This window comes from Aythya ferina, assembly GCF_964211825.1.
Source record: "Aythya ferina genome assembly, chromosome: 1".
Lineage (NCBI taxonomy): Eukaryota > Metazoa > Chordata > Aves > Anseriformes > Anatidae > Aythya > Aythya ferina.
In genome coordinates, this window is record NC_140296.1 from 64,488,815 (window position 1) to 64,503,626 (window position 14,812).

The 14,812-nt window shown below is 44.4% G+C and overlaps 1 protein-coding gene across 13 annotated transcripts in view; it reads right to left on the reverse strand.

The window, feature by feature from the left end:
• LIMS1 (LIM zinc finger domain containing 1) overlaps nt 1-14,812 on the reverse strand; it is a 63,925-nt gene that overhangs the window by 41,556 nt on the left and 7,557 nt on the right. For 2 of the 13 annotated variants that reach the window (XM_084515596.1, XM_084515594.1), the window contains exon 1: nt 13,250-13,378. The exons of 6 other annotated variants lie outside the window; for them this stretch is intronic. The gene's annotated coding sequence lies outside the window, so the exon portion shown is untranslated. Of the gene's footprint in view, nt 1-5,162; nt 5,342-11,947; nt 12,077-13,204; nt 13,379-14,812 lie in introns of those variants that run through there. 5 more of the 13 variants (XM_084515598.1, XM_084515600.1, XM_084515599.1 and 2 more) reach the window with 5 other exon arrangements.

Genomic DNA, 14,812 nt, shown 5'->3' on the forward strand with positions numbered 1-14,812 from the left:
AGCAGCAGCAGGTCCTCACAGCAGCTCCCCGCTAAGCTCTCGGAGGTGCTGGCATTGCCAGGGGCTGGTGGAGAAGGCAGACAGACGCACCCTGCAGCTGCCAGCCCTGCCACCCCGAGGGGTCACCGCTCACAGAGCAAAGCAGAAGGAAGCATTTACTCATGTCTCAGCTGCTTCAGTCTGCGGAGGGTGTAGACATGACATGACTGGGCTGGTCTAGGAGCTCGCCACCACTGAAAAGGCAAAGTCTGGTTCCTTTTCTTAGGTTCCCCTGCTCTTCCTCCCGCAACCACCACGCTCCTTCCTCACCTCCAGCCCCAGCTGCAGGGAGCAGTGCCCTCCTTCGGGCCATCTCTTGCTCTCACCAGAGCTCTCCCCGAGCTGATGCAACCCACCAGAAGACGACCTTTTTATGGGGGCATCCCCCCTGAGGTGGAGGGGTGACCCCATCCCTGCACCCTGCAGAGCTCCCCGCAGATGGAGCTGGAGAGCTGCACACCGCTGCGGGCTGCACTCCTCTTCCTCCTCCTCCTTCTCCTCCTCCTCAGCCCTGCCCTGATTGCTGCTCCCCCATCACATCATGATGCCAAGCAAGTATTTCGTGTCGGGAGCTGTCAAAAGCTTCCTCTTCTCTAACGTGGATAGGAATAACAGGAGAGAAGCTTGACCTTTCCACCAGCCTACTCCTGGAAGATGTGAAAGCGGCATTTATCCTGTTGAGCAGGGCAGTGAAACCACAGAATTTGCCCCAAAGCTAATGCAGTTTTGAATCCCTGAAGGCATTTATGTTCACCTAGCTGCCTACTTTGAATCTGCCCACGGTCCTGCTTACTGTTACAATTCCCTTATAACGCCCAGGACTGCATCAACCAGACCCTGAAGAGCCAGGATCCTCATGGCCAGAAGGGGAAGAGATCCTCACCGCCATTCCTACCTCCTGCCTCCTTCTCGGTATGTGATGGGGGAAAACAAACAGTGGGGCTACAGCTGCCCAGCATGGCTGGATCGCTCCTCGTGGCCAGATCCTGACACTTGGGGAGGCACACGCGTGCAGGCAGCACAGCCGTCAGGGCAGGGTCCCATTTCTCCTCTGACTGCACCTCCCTGCCTGGCCACACCATCTCCTTTCTGAAGGATGAGCACACAGGAGGAGGCGACGCTGTTCGGTGAGAAGAGAGACTCTAGCTCCCGGGTAGGGCTATCACGTTTCTCCTAATTCGCTCACGGAGACTGCAGACACATTAACTCACAACCAAAATAGATCTGCCATTCGCGGAAGCAACCCTGTTCCCACGTTTCAGGAAAGCAGAGTGCACCAACTAGTGGATGCTGTGCTCTCTCTGGTCTTTTCCAAGTGCTTTTTAGGCTTTAACAAGGCCTCTCTGTTGTCCTCCTCTGGCAGGCCTGCTCTCAGGCTGTCTCAGTCATGAATACGCAGCCCTTTCAAACAAATCTAGGTCGGCCACCCTTTGTTTTTTACATACAACATTTCCAAAAGACGATCTGCTTTTCAGTGCAAGCACATCATAATGCTAGGTCCTTTCAATACACCCTCAAGATCCCCTTTTAGCATGCCATGGCCATTTGAATTCTCCCTCACAAGTGCTTCTCTTACCACTTCTCTTTGTGACGCTTCAGCCTCTTCCTTGTGGAGCTCTCTCCAGCCTGCCACGACCACTCTGAATGCCTCTCCCGTGCCCCCCGAGGCTGCTGCAAACCCTACCAGGTCAAGGGCACCTGTAGACTTCACAAGCTGTGTCTGGGTCGCTGATCGAGTTATTGAATGCCAGTGGGAAAGGAGGAACTCCTGTAAGGATTTCCATAGCCATATTTTGGATATGGAACTATAGCCATAGCCATACATTGCCAGGGATCAAAGTTAGGCTTACTGGTCTTAAATCCTCCAGCAGTCTGTTTTTGCCACCTTTTTCAGATATAAATCGTGCATTCACTCTTCTGCTAGCCCTCTGGGGCCTTTTATATGGGCTCTCAAAAAGCATCACTAACAAGCATTACTGTGGTCTCTGTACTACTGCTGGCACCACAGGCACATGATTAAGCCAAAATATTACAGAAATTGTATCACACTGACATTAATGTTGAGAAAGGCACTCTTCCTGAACATTACTGCTGCACATTGCTATTATCTTTAAGGATTAAATGGTAACAGTGACAGCCAGGGGAAAATAAACAAAATTCAGTGCAAAAGGAAAGGCTATGTCTGTGGAATGGTATGGAAAGAGCAGAAGATAAATCCCCTTTAGGAACTTATTTACACATTTCATACTGCTCCTAGCTGCACTCACTGCCAGCTGTGTGAAGCTGGAAGCAGGCTGCACAACCAGCATCATGCTGTGAAACTGAAGCCCATGATGGAGAATGTCATTTATGGGCTCCCCTGTCCCCATCGAAACTTGGAAGGTGAAATGAGATAGTGCTGAATCCACAGCTCTTGCAGAGCATCCAATAGTAATACTCTGCCTAACACTATTGTTAACCACTTTCCTCCCAAGCTCTCTAGCCCCAGAGCTTGGAAGTTTCTCACCAAGCACAAGCTGTTCCATTATACTTTTGCAAAAAGGACAGCAGCTTGGCTGGTAAAGGCAGAGCATGGACACTACCAGGTGACATTTATTATTTATGTGCATCTCACTGCATCTAACAGGTTTCTTGCTGAAGTATCAGCCAAGACAACATCTCTCTGGACCTGACTACCCAGTCTGGGCTGCACTACAGAACAGAAAAGAGAGCTAGGGCATGAATGCCTGCCTGGCAAAACAGCAACAAGCCAGAAAACTTACTGACTGCAAAGCCTGGATTTCTTTCAAGAAGGATTTGCTCGATGCCTCGATTAAGAAACTGCACAGAATTATGGCGTAATTCAGATATCTGTGGCAATCCTACTTGCAAATGTGAACTTCTCAGTTACTGATTGACTGTGCCATAAAAAATCATTAAAAAGGTTTACATTTAACAAGACTAGAAGAATAAATTTAGGCAGCAGAAATGGGAAAAACAAGTTATTACAAATCAGACCAGTGAAGATGAACTCAGCTTAATTGTTTGGAGGGGAAAATACAGTGAGTCACCCTTTAAAATTTCAAGCGTTCCCAACACAACCTCTGACAAGACTGTAAATTACTTTAAAGGTTCAGAAAGGGACTGTAGGCTCAAGCTTCAGATGACCTACCTACCTACAAATAACTTTTTGACTATTGAACATCATTCATGTTATTAGCCGGGTTTCGATTTTTGAATAAATGTGTCAACATCAAACTTCCTTGAAGCTTTTTATTACCTACTGTTTAGAATATTTGCATACTAGCAACAGAAATCATTACCATGTGTGTAACAAAAGATTTCTGTGCTTATCCTTCCACCTTACCCACCACACTGCTTTCCTCTCTTGCCTTTTTCCCACCCTACTGAAGGAGATGAGAAACTGAAGAGTGCAAAGATATGTAAGGATACATCTTCTCCAGACTTTCTAACCAACTGGAAATGCACACAACATGCTTTCTGAAGTCACAGCAGACTGAAAATTGTCTTTTCACAGGTCGGCCCATTCCAATCCACATGTCTATGTTGTATGTCAGGGTTTTAATACTCAGGAACTCATCCACCCCTTCAGGCCAACAGCATTAGGGTCTTAGATCTGCAGAAATCATACCAGAACCTTGTCCAGCTTCATCACCCAAGATTTGCAGTCCCTGCCCATCGCCCTCCTCCCCTCACCTAGAGGCTTTTCCAGGGAGTTATTTTCTGGATCAGTGCTTTTATAGCAGTACAGTTGGAAGGTGCAGGGTTACATACCGTAACAAAGAGGCAGGATTGTGTGTTGAATGTTTTAGCTGGTAAGAAGCAAAAAGGTATTCTTCAGAAGACAAAACCAAAAAAAAAAATCCGTAATCATTCACAGTTAAAGTCTTATGTTGGACTTTAGATGCACAAAGCTTTGGTGTACTACTACCAGAAAATGCTAAGGGTGCCAATTTGCAGAAAGCCAGTAAACACATTGCACGTATTTTAAAGCTCTGACAATTAATTCTGCTTTATGTGACAACAGCTATGCACAAACTTTCTAAGCTGCTGCTGTCATCTGATTCTTTTTTCCCCTGAAAGATGGGGACACCTTACTGCAAAGCAGGGCAGTCATAGTTACAGGATGAGCTGAGGTACTACTCCATCCTGCTGGCTGTAACAAAGAACATTGCCTTTTTTTTTTTTTACTTGCGGAATTTTAAATGCACTGTAACCCTAGAATTGTATTCCTCTGGCAGTATTTTTTTTCTTATTTTAGGTAGGAAGGGGGGTGTCAAGGCAGACACATTCTCCGGATGACTGATGTCTTTACATACCACAGTCCTCTGCTGCCTGCTTCCCTCTGCTATGTACAGACCTGACTCTTGTGTTTGAGCATCTCATGGTCCCTAAATTATTTTCCCTCGAGCACTCCTGCAAACTTGGGAACTGCTGTGCAGCTCAGCTTGTAGCCTGGAAATTTAAGGCAGGGGCAGCATCACTTACATTGGGTCAAAAAGGAGAGGGTGCAGGGCAGGGCTCTGAGCTTGCATACTCACTTCAGGCCACCTGGAGCCTGGAAGCACACTCCAGCAGGAGTTAAAAAGGAAAAAAAAAATCACAACAGTTTAACTCAAGCAAGAGGGAAGGGTTTCAGGGCTTGAACTCCTGCGCAAAGCATTCATTAGTGGTAAACTCCAACTTCAGCTGCCAGCAGGGCTGGCATTCAAAAACCCTCTCTCAAAGCACCGGGTGGAGACACAACTGGGCAGGGGACATCCGGCAGCACACTCATTTCTTACACCACTGCGAGCTATTTTTTTTATTTTTGTTTTTGAGAGGGGCGGGGAAGCGTTTTTCAAAGAGCGAAGGAGCAGCCGGAGGAATCCGGGCCCGGAGGCGCGGCCGGGCCGGGAGGGGCTGACGGGTCCCGCCCGAGCCCGCCTGCCGGGCCCGCGCTCCGGGAGCCCGCGCTGCTGCCGCCGCCCGCCCGCCCCGGGGGCTCCGCGTCCTTCCCGCGGTGCTGGGCCGCAGCCCCTCCGCCTCCATCCCTTCCAGCAGCGCCCCTGGGCCCGGCGCGGCACCCCGTCACCACCAGCCTCCGTCCGAGATAAATTAATAAATAAACAGACCACACTCACGTGAATGCACTGAAATTTAACTGCTCCGAACACGTTTTTGCGTTTAGCCCGGCCCGTGCACTTAGGACACGTCTTCCGCTGGAGAAGGGGTGGTATTCAGAGGAATTACTTGTGGGATTAGTTTTGTTACATAGCGTCTGCAAGCTGGGGCAAGGCTGTATTTGCAGAAGGCTGAATTTAGCAGAGACATCATGAAGTGGCAAACAAGGGGAGGAAAAAAGAAAACAAAAAAAAAACTTACCACCTGGCTACAGCAGTGGTCTCCAAACTATTTTGATCACATACCCCCTTATCGATAAAAACACTAAGCACACGCCCCCAACTTATGTATATTTATTTATAAATCATGTACATATCCTACTGAAGGTTTAATATTCCCATACCTCAATGCATTGTCATGTATCCTGCTTTGGAGACCTCTGTGCTAGATATAACATGAGGACAGTGGCTGCTGTGTGACAGAAGCAGGACGCCTACAGACAATGAGCAGACGACTGCTGAAACCCAATCACTTCAATCTGAGGCCAGCAGAAATGATTTACAGACAAATTACACAAGAGACAGGAAATGAAAACTAGAGTGGGGGAATGGAAGGTCATATATTTACGTGCCCCTTATTCCCCCCCTTCTCTTTCTCCTAGTCTTTCCCCAAATCCACTTCCACTGCCCCCAGGCAGCTCCTCCACAGCCTGTTTTCCTTGGTAGGGACTAAAATAAGGATCACCTCAAGTTTCACCTTTCTGCAGTTCTACGTCCTCAGGGCACCACCACAAGCACAAAAAGGTTGCTTGTGGGCTCTGCTGGGGGAAAGTTAATGGCAAAAATTATGGGTAGATGAACAACCAGATGAACAGAGGAAGTGCATTTGTTCACACATGAAGACTGCGGTGGTTTATGAGCCACTTCAAATTGATTTGCATAAACTCTGACAGCTATCCTTGTTTAGATTGAAGGGAGATGATTTTTTGGGTTTAAAGATGATCCCATGCACAACTCAACACTAATTTAAGGAATATGGATACATCAATCGTTATCTGCTCTCTGGTACCTGTCTCTGGCCCACCATTACAGGTTCTTATGCCAGTACTACCATAAAATATTCCAGTGCAACTTTCAGGTAGCACATATCTCAGGAAACAAAAAAAGAATAAAAAGAAATACAAGCAAAAGAAAGACAGCACAAGACCTCTTTGGACTAACAAACAGGGTGTGGTATTTCTCATATTTTTTCCATTAAAAGTACTTTTAAGTGCCTCTCCAGACACACACCCTTCATGAAAGAATGTGAGAAAGTAGCATTCGCAGGGACCTTAAAACCAATCTAAATATGGCTTTAATAATAAATCCCCTATGAAGTGTGTAATGTATATAAATGATCATGTTAAGATAAAGAATTACTGTCATGGTGTATCCTTAACAAGCAGTTAGAAACCAAGGTCTAAATTCAGGGCTAATCCACAGTCGGTTTTAGGTACATCATTTGTGCTTCCTCTGACAACGGACATTCCAGCTTCTACTTCCATTTACTTTCACTGCCATAAAAAGAGCCAGTCATGAAGTTCAGCTGCATGTCAGGAGCTCAGAACAGCACGTACATACTAACTTTTCTCTTCCCACAACTTAAGCTATGGTGTGAGGTCATTTGCCCAATTTTATTTGTGGGAAAATTTGTGAAAATGGAGAAAAGTAGCACTAGAACTCATCCTAGAATAATATGCTTATTTTTCCTTTAATTCAAGTTACGTGCTTATAATAATGACAGGAATAAATGAGAAACGTGTAAGCATTTTTCTAGAAAGAAATGTGCTTTACCTGGGACTTCCATAAATACTCAAAACTTACAATGAATTAATTTGAAAATACCACAACCGTACAGATTCAAAAGATCCCTGATGTACTCCTTTCAAAACAACTATCACCAACCTAATCCGAACAAAAGACATCAGAATCCCCAGATGTTGTGTGGGACAAAAAGGAAACACTAGTTTTGTGCCTGGGGTATTCCAATGAAAGAAAGGAGTTCCAAAATTTATTTTCCTGCTTTCTAAGTAATACAGAGCTGCAAGGATGCCAAGTTATTTTGAACACACTGCATAACAAAATTCCACTGGGACAGCAAAAAAGCACCAGCTCACAGTATCTCTATTTCATTAAAACTTCTAGATCATGACAATGTCAATAACATGCAACCACTGAACCCATATTTATACATAAGGTGTTTCCCTTTTGGTAAGGTATAAAAAGAGTACTAAATTAATTTTTAAAAAGTTACTTTGCTTCTCTTGTGGATGCCTATTTCAGTAGCTATCATCTGCTACTGAAAAACGAGGCATCAGTCCAAAGTAAAGAGCAAGCCTAGGAAGAAAAAATAAAGTTTTTGAATAATACTCCACAATTTTTCCACTAGTGCTTTTGACAGAAAGAAAAAGAGGAAGAAAAGTATTTTCATCCGAAACCACACATGGAAAAATAATTTGGCTTGCCTCAACGTTAGGGGGGAAAAAAGCTCAGAGGAAGTTTTTTTTTTTTTTTTTTTTTTTTTTTTTTAAGTACAAAAAATCCCAATGCAGTCCTGGGCAGAGGAAGCTCAGCCATGGGATCCCTCCAGCAGCATCTGCGGGCCCCAGTCTTGGTCCTATGTGCACAGGGGCAGCAGCAGCGGTCGTGCCTGGCTTGGTGGCTCCACAGGAGATCCCCCATGCTGCAGTTCATAACCTGTGGGCAGCGATAACCCAGAGAAAGGTGGAGGCACTTTGTCACTTTTCATTCTCACCTGACTGTGAACTTAGAAATGGGGAAGGAAAAGTGCCCTGCAATAGCTTGGAGTGCTAGTGGAGGCCAGCCTGCTGCAATGAAACCCGCTACTTAATGCCACAGCGCCTGTTTTTGCTACAACCAGGGATTCAAGAGACATTTCAGATTAGTTTTTCTTTATGTAAGAGATTCAAAATGCACTGGGCAGTGACAGAAACACAACAATCTTCCCCATTGTCAATGCTCAAAACAAAAAGAATGGTGAAAAAGAATTAAGCAGAAGATGGGATGTCGCGCATCTCTCCTAATTTATTTCAGATCTCATCCTTCATGCCAGGCCTCTGGCTGCTCTTCTGAGCCATTTCAAATTACTTAAACTTCTTGCTGTCACTGCAGACAAAATGGTTCAAATGGGATTTGCGTGAGGGGGGAGACAAAGACAATAATGAACAGGGACAGCTCTGGTAGAAAAAGCTGGTACAGCGAGAAAGGAGTTGAAACAGCTGAGGGTGGGAGGTAGGGAGGGGAAGGCAATAGCCAGCCACAGCTAATAAAGGGGAACAATGAATCCTTGAAAACACAACATCCCACCAAGTCCCAATATGTTCCAGATTTATTAGTGGTTAGCAGTGAATGCTTGGAAAGAAAGCACAGGATTCCCAGTAAATGGATTTAAGACAGATAAAGCCAGAGGAGATGATCTACACCGATGTCATGTGAAATATACTACATAAAATAGAAGCAAGACTAATGGGAAAAACTACAAAAAGCCAGTTGGGGAAATACTGGCCAGTTGGGGAACTGCTGCTGGGATGAAGGAGAACAGCTTCACATGCACAATGTTCAGAGATGGGACTCCATGCTTTATATTCCTGGGATCACTACAGAAGTTTTTTAATCCAGGTTTAAATTATTTTAAACTATCCTGTGCCTAAAACTTGAAATTACATATAATTTCCACAAAGAATGAACTCAAAGTTTCTTTAAATTCTGGTCTCTGCGTGTCCCAACTTTCAGCCTATGGATGCAAGAAGATGTTAGTAGTAATAATAATAAGAAGAATAAAAATAAACAGAAAGCAGCCTTCAGTTTTAACCGTCAGTGCCAGGAACAATGGAGCAGCAATTAAATACTGGAAGCAAGAGGCAAAAGGGAAGAAAAAGAAATGAAAATAAAACTTTCCTTGTGGTCAGATAAGCCACAGGCTTTCCAGCTGAATTCCTTTCAGTTACAGAGACCTTCATTAATACATTATTTGTACTTGGATAAAGTACAATAGAAATGCATATTTTAAATAAAATCTTAGGGAACGCGTACAGGCCAGCCATGCCAAAAAGCACATACCTACCCAAAGGGAGGTGTGAATATCACCGCTGGGACTGCGTGAGGCTGCCTTCGCCCTCTGAATGGAAAGCCAGAGGAACGCACTGCACTGCTTTATCCAGAGCAACATCCTCTACTTAAGGGGAAGAGGATGCTTTATAATCCAGCCAACACTAATACACGCTTTGAGTGCTCAAAGGCACCTGCCCAAATACAGAACCGTCAGTCCAAGCAACCCTATAACTGAGGATATAAAAACCCAAAGGGTTTGAAAAGAGACACCACTAAGGAACAACGGAGACTCTTCTTTTCCCCCTCAGGCAGGAGACGGATGCCAATTCGAGAACATCTCATTGCTCTTGTTCTTATAAGCAAGACATTTGGCAAAGCAAAGGCTTCCTTTGTTTGCTGCTTGCGTTTGTTTGCTTTTAAGCTCTCTTTCCTGACAGAAAAAAAAATAAATAAAAAAATAAAAAATCTGTATACTATTCCTGGCCTTGTTCTCTGACCTTCAGTAAGCTACATCATCCTTGAAATTGTGGTTTAGAGGCACGGTTTATGCGTAGCCCATTTCACAACTTCTCCAGATGGACCAAAATTGCTGCAGCAGTGTGATGCTGAATACAAGTTCAGTACAAACTCTCCTACCCAGACCACTTTTAAAAAAAATCAGTGACCTGTCCTGGATAGACTCTACTAATATGAAGTTATCATCCATCTTCCCACAGCTGGCATAAACTCCAGAAAAAAACAACACCTGTAGGCTCTGCTCAGTTCTGCAGGGCAGTCACTAGCTCTGTGCCTGATCGTGTTTGTTCCACCAAGTAGCATCATACATGGGTGTAAACCCAGCCCTAACCTGCATGTACCTTACACGTAACGTGTGTCCCCAAGCATCTCCTGCATTTTTTTTTTCTTTTAGAAACTAGGATAGGAATTACGTAATTGAAATCTGCTGATACTTATGCCCGCCTGTACTCTTATGGAAACACTTGAAATTTCAAGGCCATGTGCAATATACTCTAGAAATGTAAAAGTCATCTCCAGCTGGATGGCCCCTTGGAGTTCATCATCACTTTAACCCTCCCTCAGAAAATGATTTAGAAAATGGCTAAATCCTGGATTTCCACCCAACGTCTGACCAGTGATGCAAGTGAAAACAGGAGTAATGCACAGAATTGAAGCTGCTCAGGACGTATTTTGGAAGACCCTCTCTTCTCCCCCTGCTGCTGTTTGATGCAGCAGGACCCAGGTGAGAGCACAGCCCAGGACAGACCAAGGCCCTTGTGTTCTCACACTGTCTCTCCCTCCAGAAGCTGGCTGTCACAGGGGTAGTCACAGAGGAGAAGGCAACAGGTGGCTCACAGTGTACCTGACGTGGCGGTGCTCAGTGCTCAGCAGGAATCAGCAGCCTTATGTAAATGAATTAGGAACACAAACAGAACACAACCTGCGCAGACTAATGGATAAATCATTACAGTCGTGTAGAATCAAATCAGGCTAATGAAGGACTGGGAGAAGATAGCGAATCATGTTTGTACCATTAAATCCTAATGTGCTGCTCTTAATGCCATTGGAAAAGTACTGTTATAATGCAAAGTAACACAAGAGATGTCGAGCAAGCAGCCCAAATAAGCCAGGCACCTTAGAAACCACAGTGACAGACATTAAAACTCTGAGTCTTATCTTCCTTTCTTCTCTGCACCAAAGCGTCCTGCCACAGATGCTGCAGAGCCCTGCACATGGGTGCGAGCAGAAGCCACGGCTCTGCCAGCCCTCGGCGCCTTTTGCCACGCGTGCTAACAGCGCTGTGCTGCCTTAATTCCTCCCCAGCTTTTTCACGCCCCGCCGGGTGAGCCTGAAACCCGGCTGCCACCCAGGTGGCGGGCTCCTGAGCGAGCCGACCTGCACGGGCTCGCTTTTCACTGCCTGCGGATCCAGGGTTTCACCTCCTTCCTCACCCGTAAATCTGCATGACGGTTTGCCAAGCTATGCAAACTCATTTACGGTATTACGGCAAGAGGGTGTTGCCAGGATCTGTTGAAAAATGGCATGAGTGACGCTACAGGGGTCATATAATGCAACAATCCTTTTTTTAATTAAGATTTAGATGTTAGCATGAAAAAAGCTGAAACAGCTCCACTAATTATAGAGACAAAAACTACAGTAGATGCACTTTGCCAGGCAAAAACGACAACCTACACATCCTCAACTGAAGGCATTTATCTACGGGCACAGAAATGGGCAAACATGCTGCACCCACTTATCTAACATGCAGCTGCTCTTCTTCAAATAAAAGAAAGAACAGATTAGGAAACTACCTTCTTGAGCTATAACTGTTACACGACCAACCTTACTGTGCCACCCTGACAAAACCATCTCAAAAAATGGATAGTTTCCTATCTATACTTGACACACAGAAGCACAGTTTCAAAACTGACAATTATTTTCCACGTATTAGTACGTATTTTTCTCTCATTTGGCCATTTATGGACCCCTATGTCTAAGCAAGTGCCTGTGACTGGAGCAAAATTTCAGTTGCCTTCCACGGGAATGGGGAAGGCTTGCTGCCATCCACCAGCACGGAACCAGTTAACCGCTGCAGCACTTGCACGTGTTATCAGAAATGTTAAGCAACAAGTGTTCAAACATATGGCTTGAGGTATTTCTGCGTTCCTAACCACACGCAGAAGATAATCAAGTATTACCTTAAACTGGTGTAGGCTTCACTACTTGTATGCACGCAGTCCTGAGGAATTGCCACAAAGCTCCACTAATCTGTTTTCTCCAAAGTAAGCAACGCACCCCATTATCAAGGATTTTAAAGGAACTTCATTCTGAGGAAGGGAAAAAATCACCTGTGTTTCTGAAGGGTAATCATTTCAACTCTTATCATAGAAGTTGGCAAAAAGATATATCAAAACAACCATTTTGGGAAAAACTTTCTTTTTTTTTGGGGGGGGTTGTATTTTCACAACTAGAAATTCAGATCGTATCTGGGCTAAAAAAAATCCTCTCCCTTTCCTTAAAGGCTGTGAACATGACAACAGCAATAGCAAAAGGGATGACACAGTAAAAGCTTCGCGTGGACAAATCTATATCCATTCCCAACAAGCATAGCCCAAATTTTCCAGATACAGGAGGCAGAGAGGCCAAAACTGACATTCACAGAGATAAAAAGGGCAAAAAAAAAGGGGGGGTGCAGAAGGAGAATATTGTTAAAACTTGTTCCTCGGGTATTTTCGTATCACTGTCAAGCAGCAAAAGAGAAGGAACCTCCACATTTAAAAAGATGCTAGATGCAGCTGGTGGTCCAGCTCATTTCTCTCTTCACATGGAAGTGCAGACAAACCCTTCTGAGCCACAATACTCCAATTTTTATTTTCAAAGGTGGACACATTTCCTCCCTTGCAGAAATCAGTTCTGTGTTTTTAGAAAACATCCCTATATTCCTGGAAAAAACGTGGGTCAATTTAGTCTTTACTGTCACTGGGTTCCTGGCCTCACCTTTCAAAAGATACAGCCAGAGGGACGATGCAGAAAGCAACTCTGTAAGGGGAGAAGCAAGCAGCAGTATGCTGGCCAGTTAGCTAGAGATGACCTCAGCTTGGTTTTTTAAAAGCTAATGAATAAGCTAACGATTTCTGACCTCAGCTGCAGTTTCCTCTCCTCTCCCCCCACATATATTGATCAGTGCAATTGGTTAATAGCGTGGCCGTAAGCCGGAGAGCAAGAACAAGCCGCTGTTGTGGTTCAGACTGATTAAGTATTGAAGATGTCCCCTGTAAAAACACACACTTGTTAGCAGAGAAAATGCGTATTTACAGAAGCAAAGCAACTGGAGATGCCCGAGCCATTAGAAAATTGAACATCCTAGTGTGCCATGATAAGGTAATATTAGATAATGTGATATATAAAGAAAAACAAAAAGCAGTGCTAATGAGAAGAGACAGCAAACATGGTACCACCACCCGGCAGGTTTCCCAGGGCAGCATCCATATCCACGTCACCTTGTCAGCCTCCCGACTGCTGCCTGGCATGTGGACGTCCCCAGAAGCTGTCACTGCTTCTCGCTGCCCCTCTGTCATTTATACGGAGGGAATGGTGCATCGCAGCGTGCCGAGCCCATCGGGATACGGCTGGTGGGAGGTTCTGGAGATCAGGGCTGAAATTGCTGTCACATACTAAGAAACCCAGCTCAGAAGAGCAATGCTTCTGCTATGGTCCAAGCAAATTGCCCCACCAAAGGGCAGCTGCAAGGCTCCAACATAAAAAAAAAAAAAAAAGAAAAATCCCAGCAGTGACGACCTGTGCAGGCAAGAGGCAGGAGCGAAGTATCACTTACCAGAGCGCTTTTGATGCAGTACCACCATCTACCGAGTGTTTAAAATGCAAGTCATTCTTTTTGACACATTTCTGCTTCAGAAGAAAGGCTTCAGTAGAGGCAACCTGTCTTTATTTATATACCTGACGGGGCCATTACTAGAAGTATTTTGGAGACAATATCCTATTGCAACAGCTGCCTGTATACAACGAGCAAAGTTATTTAAAATTATTCAATAATTCAGTATTTTTTTTTAATTATTCGATAATTTAGAGGAGAATCAATTAAAAAATCTACATTTTCTCCCTGCAACTTTTTACCTGTTTGGTTGGTTTAAATGCTTTGTGTACTAATAATCTATATATCTCGTAGGAAAGCTAACACACTCCTCTTGGAGTCAGGGACACCAGGAGTGGCTGTAGGCGCTGTCCCTCAGGCGGCATGACGTGCCAGCCCCGTGCACTTGAACTCTGGACTCCAAGGAAATGAAAATTTAAACTCACAACTTGACCTGAGCGAACTCGGGAATTTAACTCAAGTGCTCTGCATGATTGGGACTATACAGTGTTCAGACTAAATAAATTAACCCAATTATTTTTACTTAGATACACTCTACTGTTTATGAATTTCCAAAACCAAAGTATGTCCTTTTTGTAATTTTTTGATGTTTGCTTTAAGATAAGAATATTTGAGATGAGTATTATGAGCTACTTGCCTTCCCTGTTTTCTACTAATATTATAAGGAAAAAGGCAAATGAAACAATCGTCTTCAGTCGATGCAATTATGTTAACATCCTTGCAACATTTCCACTCAAGCACTTGGGAAACATTCAACATTACAATCTGAACTGTTAGACACCAATGGCACAAATACTTTTGGTTTGTTGCACTTTAGATCCAGCACGAACTTTATATGAACTTTAGATATTTCCGTGGTATGCAGAATATATTTTTAGTGTGTCAAACTATGAATCCCCTTCCAGCTAATTCAGGTAGACTCTGTCTCTCCTCTACCCTCAAGGCCAACTACAAGAACATAATTATTTAAAGCATGTGCACAGGGTGTACAACGTAGTATTTCAAAGTCTGTTGGAAAATCTTGTGGTCTGGAACTACAGCCCTGATCATTTTACAAACACTTACGCTAAAAGGGATTCACGCTGTGTTAGAAAATGTGCATTCAGGAGTTTTTCATTTTATTCTCCCCCTCCCATCGTGGGAAGAACTGGTAAGTACCCGTAACGCAAAC